Source organism: Nicotiana attenuata, chromosome 5 (assembly GCF_001879085.1).
Source record: "Nicotiana attenuata strain UT chromosome 5, NIATTr2, whole genome shotgun sequence".
NCBI lineage: Eukaryota > Viridiplantae > Streptophyta > Magnoliopsida > Solanales > Solanaceae > Nicotiana > Nicotiana attenuata.
The window spans coordinates 14,168,341-14,182,968 of NC_031993.1; positions in this window are offsets into that span (position 1 = coordinate 14,168,341).

The following is a 14,628-nucleotide window of genomic DNA, read 5'->3' on the forward strand; positions in this document are numbered from 1 at the left end:
GATCTCCGGGAAAATATTCTGAGTGTGCTCGGAAGCTCTCACTCTGATGCACGAGTACCTGGATCTGCACACAAGGTGCAGGGAGTAACGTGAGTACGCCAAACTCAACTAAGTAACTAAAGTACATAAAGTCTGAGTGCAGTGACGAGCAATTAAAATCATATAATAAGTCTCAACAGAAATATCAAGTCAAATTCTGCAGTTTAAAAGCCAGACATCTCGTAAAACTTCAATTTCGATTAAAAATCCTTTGAAAAATTAATCCCACAATTTTCAACAAAGGCTTAGTATAAAAGAAGACTAAAAATAGTAAATATAATAAACATGCCCCTCGGGCAAGGTATCACTCGTAAGTATAGCCCCTAGGGCAAGCCTCTCGGTCACTCGTGACTCAGCTCTCGTCACACAATACCCACTCTCACACTCCGGCTCAATAATTAGCTCATATTATTTTCAATAATAATAATCGATGCGGCGTGCAGCTCGCTCCAATATACATATAATAATCGCTGCGGCGTCCAGCCCGATCCAATATATATAGTCGACTACGCTCACTTAGTGGTGTACAGACTTCGGAGGGGCTCCTACAGCCCAAGCGTCATATCGCTGCGGCGCGCAACCCGATCCAATACATATCGTTGCGGCGTGCAGCCTGATCCATATAAGTATCGCTGCGGCATGCAGCCCGATCCATAATATATGTAAATAATATCGCTGCGGCATGCAGCCCGATCCATAATGTGTGTATATATATATATATATATAATCCTCACCGTTGGGTTCTCAGCCTCTCTCAGTCATTATACTCACGGCCACTCGGGCACCTTAATGAAAATTCAGGGAAACTCAGCTCAAACACTTTTCATTTCTTAAGAAGTAGAGCAGTGAAACCGGATTAAACAATTAAACAGGTAAAACATGGCTGAGGATACGCTTTCAAATCAAACTGAGTGAGAAAAGTAGTAAATATACCCCTAAGGGTCTAAACAGGTCGGCACAAAAGCCCCAAACATGCATTCAGCCCAAAATGTAGCATAAGTATCTAAAATTCGAAATATCATAAGATTTCAAATCAAATATGCGGCTTAATAGCTGCTACGGGACGGACCAAGTCATAATCCCTACCGGCGCACACCCACACGCTCGTCACCTAGCATGTGCGTCACCTCATTTATCAAAACAATACGAAATACCGGGGTTTCATACCCTCAGGTCTAGATGTACAATCGTTACTTACCTCAAACCAGATGAAATACTACTCCACGATGCCCTTGCCTCTCGACTCGGCTCAACTCACGTCGAATCTACCCAAAATCAGAATCATAACATCAATATATGCTAAGGGAACGAAGCCCATGCAAAAATAATCAAATTACATCAAGAAATCCTGAAATTGGCCAAACCCGACCACCGGGACCACATCTGGGATTCCGATAAAAATCACAAAACTAGACTCCTTACTCTCTCACGAGTTCATACATACCAAATACACCAAAATCCGACCACAAACGACCCCTCAAATCTTCAAATCAAGGTCTCCAATTTCAATCCCGAACTCTCCAATTTTAGGCTCCAAATCCCACTAATTACATGTTTAAACAAGCAAGCATCAACATAGGATCGAGTTTTAGGTTTAATAATCTTACCTCAAAGAAGGTCTCTTGAATTTCCTCTTCAATCTCCCCCAGGAAGCTCCAAAACCGACTCAAAATGGTGAACTATGGCCAAAAATCGCGAAAATGGCATTTTAAACATTCTGCCAAGCGATTTGAAATGCCTTAATCGCGATCGCGAAGCACAAAAGCTGACTAACCTCATTTAACCTTACACGATCTCAATAAACTCCACGCGATTGCGGAGCTCTGCCTCTGCTAACTTACGCGATCGCGGTCCAACCCACGCGATTGCATAGAACAACCTCACCACCTCTCACCAGCTCCTTCTCTCCTACGCGAACACGACATTTTCGCGAAAAATAATCTCTCAACCAATCGCGATCGAACTGAACAAATTCCACCTCTGCCCCACAAAGCCTACGCGATCGCGATGAACAAATGTCTGTAACAGACCTGAAGGAAAAATCTGCATCTTTTCAAATATGAATTTGATCCGTTCAACCACCCGAAAATCACCCGAGGCCCTCGGGATCTCAACCAAACGTGCCAACACGACCCATAACATCATTCAAACATGTTCCAACCTTCGGAACACTCTAAACAACATCAAAACATCAAATCAACCATGGCTACAAGCCTAAGAACTCCAAAAACATCCGAATTCTGCTTTAGATCAAAAAGTCTATCAAACCTCGTCTGAATGACCTGAATATTTGCACACACATCACAAATGACACAACGGACCTACTCCAACTTCCGGAATTCTATTCCGACCCCTATATCAAAATCTTCCCTATCAACCGGAAAATGCCAAAATTCCAATTTTGCCAATTCAAGCCTAAATCTACTCCGAGCCTTCAAAACCAATTTCGATCATGCTCCTAAGTCCCAAATCACCTCACGAAGCTATTAAAACCATTGCAATTCACATCCGAGACCTATTTCACATATGTCAACATCCGGTTGACTTTTCCAACTTAAGCTTACTCAAAAGAGTCTAAGTATCTCAAACCTTTCCAAAACCCTTCCGAATTCGAATCAACCAACCCGATACCATATAACACCGATGAACAAAGCATAAAGAAGCAGAAAAGGGGAAAATGGAGCGGTAACTCATGAAACGACCGGTTTGGTCGTTACACATTTACCTATTATAGCAGGTAACATACTCTATTTTAAGATTACAAATTTTACTCTTTATAGAGGCTTACTTGTCGTATTATTTTTGGATGATCTAATATAGGGGTGTTCAAAACCGAACCGAAACCGAAAACCAAACCGAAATCGAAGCTTAATGTCTTATGGTATCGGGTTAACGGACGGGGAACTGATTGAAATTTTTTCGTTAACGGCTTATCGGTATGGAGGCGAATTATTCAATTTTCTTAACGGATAATCCGTTAACCCGTTAAGTATATATATATAATTTATTTTTATTCATATATATATTAAATATGAAAAACCCTTCCACATCAGTCTTCCAGTACTCTATCTCTAAGTTCTAACGCCTAATTCCTAAATAATAAGAATTATGAAAAATATGTAACATAATCCTTGTTAATTACTTTATAAAAGGCAGAAAGTTCAGAATCAAATTCAAACATATAAATATTTTGGAATACTCATACAGATGAAGTAGTATTACATTATAAACAAGTCTTTCCCAGGCATAATGCATAAAAAATGCAACAGCAGTTGACCAGTTGGGTCGTAGAAAGTTTTCTTTATTTATTTTCTCATATTCTCAATTCTGGGGAAACGTTTAAGGCATGAAAAACATCAGGTTCAACTTTTTAAAATAAATGATTGGCTACAGATGACAAAAGTTTCTCTCTCTAAATAGAAGTCAAATTGAGTTATAGGAAAGAAAGAATAAAAATATGCTCCACTATTCATTTTCTGTCCATTGAATTTTATATTTAAGAAACATTTTCTATGAGACAACTTAATTTCTGTTGCAGATATGTTTGGGTATCCGCCAACTTCTGGGAAAGCTAGTTATGGTGGGAGTTGATAACCGCACTTGAATTAGGACGATAACTGCCCAATAACCGCCCGATAAGAGCTAAACCGATACCAATCCGTTCGATATCTTATCGAGTGGCTAGCGGATTAATACATTTAATAGCCGATAACCGCTAAGCCAAACCGTTAATAGTAAATAACCGCCCAGTTCGCCCGATAAGCGGCCCTAATCTAATAGTGTAAATTCCTTTTGCACTGACAATATATACGTTAAAGTCAATTTCCAATCCCTTGAAATAAACAAATTTTTTAGAGTAGTGGATAGTGGTTCAAAAATAATACGTAACAATTGATTTTAAATATTTTATCTTTCTGGAAGGTGGTGCTAATATAAATAATTATATACTGCCATAATATAAAGAAATAATAGTTTGTCATATTTGTTTTAACATTAAATATTTATCTCTTGCTGCCAAAGTGGTGCTAGTATAAAAAAATCGAATCTTGTCATAAATCATAATATAAAGAATTACAATTTGTCATATGTTGTTGTAATAAAGTAATTATTCAGAATTATCTATTGCCATAATATAGAGAAATAATACTTAGTCATATTTGTTTTAGTATTAAATCATTATCTCTTGCTGCCAAAGTGGTGCTACTATAAAGAATCGAATCTTGTCATAATATAAGGAATTACATTTTGTCTTATGTTGTTGTATTAAATAACTAATTGGTAGAGATTTTTATATTTTTGTCTTTCTGGCAAAGTGGGTCTAATTTTTTTATCCAACATTCCCACCTATTGCTTTCAGATACCGATAAGAACAAAAGAAAAAACTTGTTACGCTTTTCTTACGTGTAGGGAACAACATTCTGTTTATTTTACAGAAATTTAAGTTTTAAAAGACCCTCATTCTCTTTTTCTTTTTATATTTTATTGCTATTTACTGTAACAAAGATAATCCAGGACGGACAAGTTGAATTCGGTTTGTTATTTATTTAATCCGGTCTTGTCACCCATGTGATGACCCAATGGGTCATATAAGTTTTAGCCTTCATTTCTTTGTTTCTAGACCTCGAATAGATTCGTTTAGCCTTCCTCGATTTGCATGCGCAATCCGTTTCTTATTCCGGAAATTTTTTATGTGAAAAACTAAAGAAAATGTGAAATTTTGCCTTAAAACTCATTTGAGTTGACTACGGTCAACATTTTGTGTAAACGGACACGGATCAGTATTTTGACGGTCCCGGTGGGTCCGTATTGTGAATTGGGACTTTGGGTATGCCCGGGATCGAATTCAGATGTCCCTAACTTGATTTAACATAATTTGTTGAAAACTAGCAATTGAAAGGTTTAAAGAATTCCTAAGTTTGACCGTACGTTGACATTGTTGCTATCGGGTTCAGATTTTGGTTCCAGAACATGGTACGTTGACTTAGGGGAAAGGCCCTGCTTTAGCTTTGATTTCCTTGCAGAGCGAGGTAAGTGTTGGATCTAACCTTGACTTGAGGGAATTAGGAACCCTTGAGCTATGTGCTATGTGAATTACATGTGTAGCGGCGTATATGTGTAACGACCTGACCGGTCGTTTAGAGCTTTGGCACCTTGATCGCCAGTTCTCGGACATGACTTGCCCCGTGTGATGTATTATGACTGATGTAAATTGTTGGTTTTGGTTTTCACGGAAATCGGAATGAATTTGAAAGAACAGTTCTCAGTTGTAGCTTTAAATTTGAAAGGTTTGACCAAGATTTGACTTGATTGTATATGATCTCGGATCGGAATTTTTATGATTTGGCTAGCTCCGTTAGGTGATTTGGGACTTAGGAGCATGATCCGAATGCATTTTGGAAGTCCGTGGAAGGTTTCGGCTTGAATTGGCGAAATTGAGATTTCGGCGTTTTCCGGTTGATAGTTTGATCCGGGGGTCGGAATGGAATTCCGAGAGGTTCTGTAGTTTTGCTATGTCATTTGGGATGTTTGCGCAAAATTTCAAGTCATTCGGACGAGGTTTGATAGACTTTTTGATCGAATTCAGATTTCGGATGTTTTTGGAATTCTTAGGCTTGAATCCGAGGGTGATTTGATGTTTTGATGTTGTTGTGAGCGTTCCGAAGGTTGGAACAGGTTTGAATTATGTTATGGGATGTGTTGGCCTGTTTGGTAGGGGTCCCATGAGGCTCGGATATGTTTTGGAAGATATTGGCGTTTTGATTATAAGCATGTAATGATCCAAAGGTCCATTTTTAGTTCTAGAGATCGAAATTTGATTTTGAGACTTTCGGAATTTTGATAATGAATTATAGGAGTGATCTGGAAAGTTCGATCTAATTTCATCAAGTCGCGATTGGGTTTTTGACACGAATCATGAGTTAATTGTTTAAGGAGCAAAATGGATATCGCACTGAGCAAACGAGCTCGGAATTGAGTTTCGATTGAAAGACTATGTTTGTATCATTATTTGTGACTCATGGGAACAAGAATCATCGAATTCCGAGTTCGTATGGTGAAGTTAGAGCCTTTTTAGTGAAAATAAATATTGCTGGTGCAGCAAGATCTGTTGCGCACCTTTAGCGACCAGATTTGTCACTTTTAGCGACAGAAATGGGTCTTTTAGCGACCAGACTAGGTTTATTAAAGCTGTTGCATTTTTCTGCTCATTTTGACCTTTTTTTGGTGAAAGAACACGGCTTGGGGCGATTTTTGAGCAAGAAATCATGGGAAATCTTGAGGTAAGTCACTTGTGATCATTTTTACTCCATAATATTAAATTATCATCGAATAATCCAACTAGATTACATGTTTTGGAGGTGTAATTGGGGATTTGGACCTAGGGATTTGAAAATAAGATTTGAAGATTTGGAGGCCGAATTATTATCGGAATTTAGTAATTTTGGTATGGTTGGACTCGTGGTTGAATGGGTTGTCGGATTTTGTGAGTTTCGTCGAATTCCGAAGCGTGGGCCCGGTGACCGGGTTTGAGCAATTTTGGGATTTTGATGTTAAATTGGATATTTTCGAGTGGGCTTCGCTCCCTTAACATATTTTAATGATTATGTACTGATTGTGGCTAGATTTGGAGCATCCGGAGGTCGATTCGTGCGGGCGAGGCATCGCGGGCTAGAGTTTGGACCGGATCGAGGTGAGTAATGATTGTAAATGATATTCTGAAGGTTTGAAACCCTGGATTGCACATCGTAGTGCTATATTGAGGTGAAACACGCGCTGGATGATGAGCGTGGGGTCCTTTACTACTGGGGATTGTGACTTGGTCCGTCCCGATTGATGATTTTACCGCATATTTGACTGAAACTTATTTGTTATCATCATGATTTGGGCTGATTGTCATATTTGGGTTTCGTGCCAATTATTTGAACTCTTCGGGGATTTTTATCACTGTTTCCTCACTGTTTTGACTTATTACTTGAACTCAGTCCTGTTGATATCTACTGTTTTACAAACTCAGCCACTTTTACTCAGATTTGCAACTCAAATGATATTTCTAAATGATGTTTTGGGCTGAGAACTACTGTTTTACTAATGCCCGTGGGGCTTGTGAGGATTTTCGGACTGAGTGAGGCTGAGGGCCATATGTGAGGATATGCTGAGTAATATGAGTCCAAGGGCCTGAGATACATTTATATGCCACGAGGTGGCTTGAGTGATGTGAGGCCGAGTGTCGAGTGATGATGCCACGAGGTGGCTTGATATTGCGCTTGGGCCGTAAGGGGCCCCTCCCGGAGTCTGCACACCCCAGTGAGCGCCGTCGACGATCTATGGATCGGGCTGCACGCCGCAGCGATATATGGATCGGGCTGCACGCCGCAGCGAGATGTGGATCGGGCTGCACACCGCAGCGGTTACTATATGACACTATTCTGAGAGTGATCTGAGAGTTTTCTGAGAGTGAGCCCGAGGGGCTGGTTCTATTTTAAGATATTGCCCGAGGGGCGAACTTTTATGTGCTCATCATGCATATTTACTTGCTTTTTTACCTGTTATAATATGGTATTTGTGCCCGAGGGGCGGATCTTTTGTGCTTATCGGCACTAACTGTTTTGAAATCATTTCGTAACTGTTGAAAAGATCATTTTCAAAAGAGATTTAAACTGAGCCAAGATATTTCTAAGGATTTCACAGCTTCACTGCTTTCTCAAAGGATTGTACACTGCTTCTATACAGCATGTTGGTTGCTTTACGTGATTTCTTACTGCTCAGTTGTTATTTACCTTTATTACTCACTGAGTTGGAGTACTCACTTTTCTCCCTGCACCTCATGTGCAGATGCAGGTATTTACTCACCCCGGTGGCGGGTTTTGGCTGATTGGAGGAAGAGCTATAGGAGTTTAGCGAGGTGACTGCCAGCGTTCGCAGCACCGCTTCTCTCTCTTATGTTCTTTATTCCTATTCCGTGAAATTTTTAGACCTTGTAGAACTGTATTCACACTCTAATAGATGCTCGTGACTTGTGACACCCCGGTTTGGGCTGTGTCGGGTTGTACTTCCGCTAATTATATCATTAAAGCATATTTTTAACTGTTTATTAATGTTTAATTATTTTTTTGGAAAGGTGATATGGGTTGATTGGATGGCCTTGTCTTCACGAGAGGCGCCATCACGGCCGGAGCGGGGATTGGGTCGTGACAATATGCGAGGTGATGAGTGTATATACGTTGTCAAAATAATTGTTTCCATTCTTTCCCGTATTTCATTAATTATTTCATTGCATGTCTTGACTGTTACACGCCTTAATCGCTTCCTATGTCTTATCTGGTTACTTTTCACTTATTACTCTTGTATTGAAATGCCCGTTTCTTTCATGATTCCATGATTAATCGCTACTTGCCTTAATTGTCTTACATTTACACTTTAATTATCATATATTTGGCTTGTCTTGTTGCTTTGTATCAATTGTAGCATTCCTTGATTTTGGTACGAGGTTCATTTATGACTTTGCTTTCGTATTTTCTAATCGTAGAGATTCTTCTGAATTGAGTTGTTGAACCGATTACATTTATTTATTTTGTTTATGGATTGGGTTGCACGGCGCAACGGGTAGAACAAGGGAGGATTGATATTGAAATGTTGGGATCGGGTTGCGCCCGCACAAAGAATTTTATATGTGACTTGATATGGTGAAATAAGCGAGGATTATGATATTGATTCTGTTACATGGTGGAATCGGGTTGCGTGCCGCAACGAATTGTATGTTATCTATTCATTGTTTCATTGTGTTAGATTTCAATTTTTTCATATGAGATTCTGAGGACTAATGTTTTGGTTTTACTGATTTCGAGGATTGATTTTATTTTCATAAGTTAGCTGCCTTACTTTATGTTCCTTTTCCTATTGCTATTATTATACTGCATACAGGTAATTGTAAGTGACCCGTCTTAGCCTTGTCACTACATCGTCGAGGTTAGGCTCGGTACTTACATAGTACATGGGGTCGGTTGTACTCATACAACACTCTGTACTTCGTGTGCAGATTTTGGAGTCGGTCCTAGCGGCGGTCAGTAGATTGCTCGAATTGATTGCTTTACGGAAACCTAAGGTACAGCTCCGCGACGTCAGCAACCCTGAAGTCCCCTTTCATATCTGGTTAGTTGTTTACTGTATTTCAGACAGTTATGCTTTCATTCAGACTTTTATTTGCAGTACTCTAGTCGCTCGTGTACTTATGACACCCGTTCTGGGATTGTATCTAGATATCGTTGTTGTTATGGTTTTCTCACTCTATTTCAGTTTATTCAGTTTCAGGGTTATTATTTAATTTGAATTGTCAAAAATGGCTAAAAACTATTCTAACGTTATCTTTCCTAGCAAGTGAAATGTTAGGCATCATCACAGTCCCGAGGATGGGAATTTCGGGTCGTGACAACCTACTACATGATGTTTTATACTTCAATACCACACAAGAGGTGGTGAATTGTATGGTGTCCAATTTTTGCGTGCACTGGTGTATAAAAGGACATAGTTCTTCTATGTGTTCCTTAGTTTACTGTTGCGAAACAAATAATGCAGAAAGTAAAGAACACAAGTATTTTTACGTGGATAACATTCAGCTCAAAAGGTGAAGAAACTACGACCTACTTTCTAGTAGGATGTTTTCCAGAACTTCACTACAACTCTGAGCCAAAACACCAATGTTTACAAACTCTTGTAAACCTAAGGATTACCTCTAAACAGAAACACCATAGGAATTACTTGCAAAATGCCTTGCTATTTTGCTCTCAATTCTTGCTTAACTTCAGCGTTTGCACGTCACCTGTAAAAGAGAACCCAACTGAAAATATAGATTTAGTAGGATTAGGAATTACTAAAAACATGATACTTTACTCTTCCTTGGTGGAAGAGTTTTAGTTAACTTCAATCTCCAATTTTTTCCTTATCTAGGATGGAGTACTCTTCAAGTAAGGAGTCATGCTCTTTATCAATTAGGCAACCTTTTCGTTCAGGGAATATCATATACAATCAACCCTCTCAATAGAAACGTCATTTGTTCTGATTTTTTTTTGGCTTTTATAGTGAATTATACACCTATAACAACATTTGAGGTTTAAATATTTTTTGGCCGTTATAGATAAAAATTATCCAAAAATCAACTATTTTTCCTTTTCCAATGTTACATAGAAAAGATAAAAAAATTATTCTAATTTAAATTCTCAAATGATATGCATATTTCACTTGTTAAATTTTGAAGAACGCTAATACACTATTAATAAATTCATAATTAAACGTATAGATTTAAACTCTAAGGCATACATTTTAAAGCTACTTATAAAAATAAATGCTTTCATGATTAAGGGAAGAACTTTGTAATTGTAGCTTGTTTCATAGATTTCATTATCTTACTAGCAATATAACACTTAAATTGGCGAAGCTTTGTGTCCAAATTTTCAGCAAAAAGGTATCCATAGCTTTCTCTTGAAGACAATCTAAGAGTTTAACATTAAATCTTCTATCTAAATATGTTTCTGGAATTTGTTCAATAGAAAAGATATCATGTGCAAATCTTGATATCTTATGTCTAATGCAAACAAGAAACTTTGTTCAATGAAAAAGATTGTGTGCATATTTTTAGAATTATCATTAGTAACCTTAAAGATTTTATATGGATGTTATAGAGGGGTAATTTTACAAAGTGTGTTCTGCTATAAATATGACTATGTTATAGGTAAAAAGTTGCTCTAGAGAGGTAAAATATAACTTTTAAAAATCGGTTCTGAGGAAAATATAGCTTTTATAGTGAATGACTATTATATAAGGATGCTATTATTGAGATGTCTAACTGTATATAATTTACGTTTTTCCATATATGTATGTAACCATACCTAAGCAGATCCCCCCAGCCCAAATAATTATCGCTGCCCCAACACTTACATGCCCCCTACTCCCCTCCTAGCGGAGTGCTCTAATGAGAAAAACTCACCACAATCCATGTACACACAAGTGCCTCACCCGAGAAATCACCAAAACTAAGGTGAAATGACATCCTCTGTCCACTCCAACAGATAACCCATTAATTCCAAATCTAAGTTACCAGATGCAATTACCGATGACCTCTCCACTAATAAAGATTTGACACCAAACGACGCCATTATGAACCCACCCACAAACATAACCCCCATCTTTGCCCAAAGAGGAAAAGTAAAAAAACACAAAAATGGAAAAAACCCAACAACCACCCATCATAGTGACATACCTTCCGCGGTCGCCGGGCTACTCACCAACATCATGGCTGGAGGAGGCATTACAAGGCCAAGGACTAGCCTACAATTTTACCCTGGGAACCAATCGGTCACCCTAATCATCCATAACCCTGTGCACTTAGCGAGGGTAACAGTGAAGGCCCTAAACAAGGACATGGCAGCCTTTAGCCCAAGCCTCTAGTATGAAATGACTCTCAACAACAACATGCAAACCAATCTAGACCCGCGGCTCAACAACTTCATCTCCCAAGCTTTCCAATCAATCCCTTTCTTCCCAGACCCAGTAGTAGAGGACCCAACACCGTCTCCAATCTTTGTGACTATCGAACCCCAATCCCAACAAACTCCATCATCTTTTGCTCCATCGAGAAGAGCCAGTCGCCACCTTTAGGGAACATTACAAGGGAGATCAACAGAGCCCTAGAGCTCCCGAAAGGAAAAAATCCTTTGGAAATGGAGGGAGCGGGTTATGGACCTCTGAACACAGACTCCTCCTACTAGACTCAATCAAGGTGATAGATTTAAGTGTGGAGAACATCGATATTGTTGTGCTCTTCTATCCCGAGAACATGACAAAATGTGGACTGAGTCTGGTCTCCCACCACAATTAAGGTGTGATCAAACCACTTCTGAATCTAAACCTAGTACTGAGTATGAGAAGCAGGAACCAAAAGAATCAAATGAATCCTCCCCAAGGGATGGAGAAGGCCCAAAGAAACTAGTCCCCCACCCGCCAACCACCCCTAATGAATTACATCATATCTAATGTTAAGGGTGGAAACAACGTGCAGTTCAGGAGACACTATCTTGACATGGATGTAAGGAACCATGAAATTCTTAACCACAAACTCAGGATTTCATGTTGCCGAGTTGGATCCTTGCGTTATTATAGTACAAATTCTTCGCGGCAAGCGGTTCGGACTTTTCGGATTAAACAATACCCTACAGACTTAGAGGAAAAAGTTTCCCAAAAGAATGCGTTTCTGCGACCCATTATGCGGCCTCATAATAGCTCTGTGGACCGCATAATGGTCACAGAATGAAACAGAAAGTTCGTCAATTTTGAGGCCAAATATGCGGCCCAATTGTGCGATCGCATAATCGCTATGCGGGCCTCATACTGATCACATATTTGCCTTGAATATTTGCGAAGGAAAGTTCTGCGGTACATTATGCGACCGCAGAACAGATATGCGGACCGCATACCGATCGCATACTCGGACAGAAAACTTAACTTCCTGAGGCTCTTTCTGCGGTCACATTGCAGAACGCATAACCATTATACGTACACATATGCGATCGCAAACCCATATCGGGACACCCATTTTCTTAATTTAACACTCGACCCCATTCCGTTAAAACACCCCCCCCCCCCAGGCCATTTTCAGCATATTTTCTCTGACAATTAGAGTAAAATAGGAGGATTAAAGAGAGGGGAAGGGTCTCCATCCATTGTTCATCAAATCCTAGCCTAAGAATCTTGAAGATTAACAAACAAGGCACCTAGGTCTCCCTTCCCAGAGGTAAGCTTCTATCACCCAAGCTCTCAATTCCCTATTGTAGCTAAAATGGACCCTTAGTGAGGTAATTCATTGGGATTGTAGTGGTTACCTTGCATGCATGTGATCCTAAGGTATGTGGGAGAATGCTAAGACAAAGATAGGAAAGACTAGGGAATGGGTTGGGGAAATCATCCACTAAAAACGGGCCATGGACCCCAACAAACACATAATGTTTGATATAATGCTCAAGTGAGCTAGGGCTATGATCAATTTCCTAATAATGAGTTCAATTGTGCTACATTGTTAAAAGATTGAAGGTGATAAAGGTTCCGGAACTTGTCGTAGGAATTAGGGAAAGACTCAAATGAGGTATGTATGGCTAACCCTCTTCTTCTTAGAATTGAACTCTTGGTGTCCGAATAATTGGCGTGAGTTCTGAATTGATCATACTAAATGGTTTTCCTTTATGTATTGGGGTGAAAGATTTATGTTCCATAATTGTTCTAAGTGTTGCCCTGAAATCATGCCATTTGAAAATGTGATTATGTTCTCCAAGCTTTCCTTTTGTTTTCTTTTCTTTCCTTATGTGCGCATGTCCTACATGATAGCACTTGTTGACATGGATATTGACGATATTTGGGCAAATAATAAAGGGAATAACTTGAATCATAAAACATTTCCAAGTGCCAAGAACTATTTAATAAATGGGGCTGCTTGTGTCAAGTAAAGAAAGATGGAAAGAAATGTAAATAAAATTGATAATTGAAAGAGGTTATGTCCCATGTGAGTTGGCTTAGCCGATCGGGCCGAGATCGGACGCCATGTTGTACACATGGTGGCATTTATGTTGGACTTCTATTATCATTATGAATCTGGATATGTCTCACTTGGGATGGCTTAGCCGGTCGGGCCGAGATCGGACTCCTTGTAAAAGCACGGTGGATTTTTGAGTTGTGGCACTTGGCACTAATGATCATTAACCTAAGAGAGACGGAAAGAATGAACCAAAACTATGTGATCCTTATTTGGCTGTTCCTTGTAATTTTGTGAGGTACTTGTTGATTTTTGTAACTGCCTTCTATTTGTTCACAATTCATTATAATAAGATTTGTGTTTGCCTTATATACTAGTACTATTCGACAGTACTAACGTCCCTTTTGCCGGGGCGCTACATCTTTGAATGGATGTAGGTGGTTCCATCGCAGATAGTGGTGCTCTCTTTCTCTCCTTGCAGCAGTCTTGTGGAGCCCCCATTACTCCCAGGGGTTGTGTAGTCCTTCATTTGTGTAAATTACCATATTTTTAGGTATTGCCGGGGCCTTGTTGCCGGCATTGTCATGTTGATCTTTTGTATCCTTAGAGGCTCCGTAGACATTTATGTGGGTCATATATGGGTGTTGGGATGGCTATTGGATCGCATTGTATTTTGAAACCCTTCCACTAGATTGTCAATTGTATGTACCTTTGGAAACTTAATTACGGCCTATGGCGTTTAAGTAAAAATGGACTAGTAACATTTTCATATTTATATAACCGATCTCTCCCCTGTTTAACAAATGATGATACGTTCGCTTTTCGGATCACGAATGAGTCGGGTAGGAAAGACTGGATAGGCTTGCTAGACCGGGTTCACTCGGTCGCACACCGGTCGTGCACCCCGAGGTTGGGGTATGACAAACTTGGCATCAGAGCCTAAGGTTTTAAAGCATCCTAGGATGTCTTGGAGCCGTGTTTTGTAGAGCCGTTCTTATCGGTGTGTTGTCGACCACATCTATAAGTAGGGGGCTACTTGGACATTTAGGAATAATACCATTCATTGTTGTTCTATA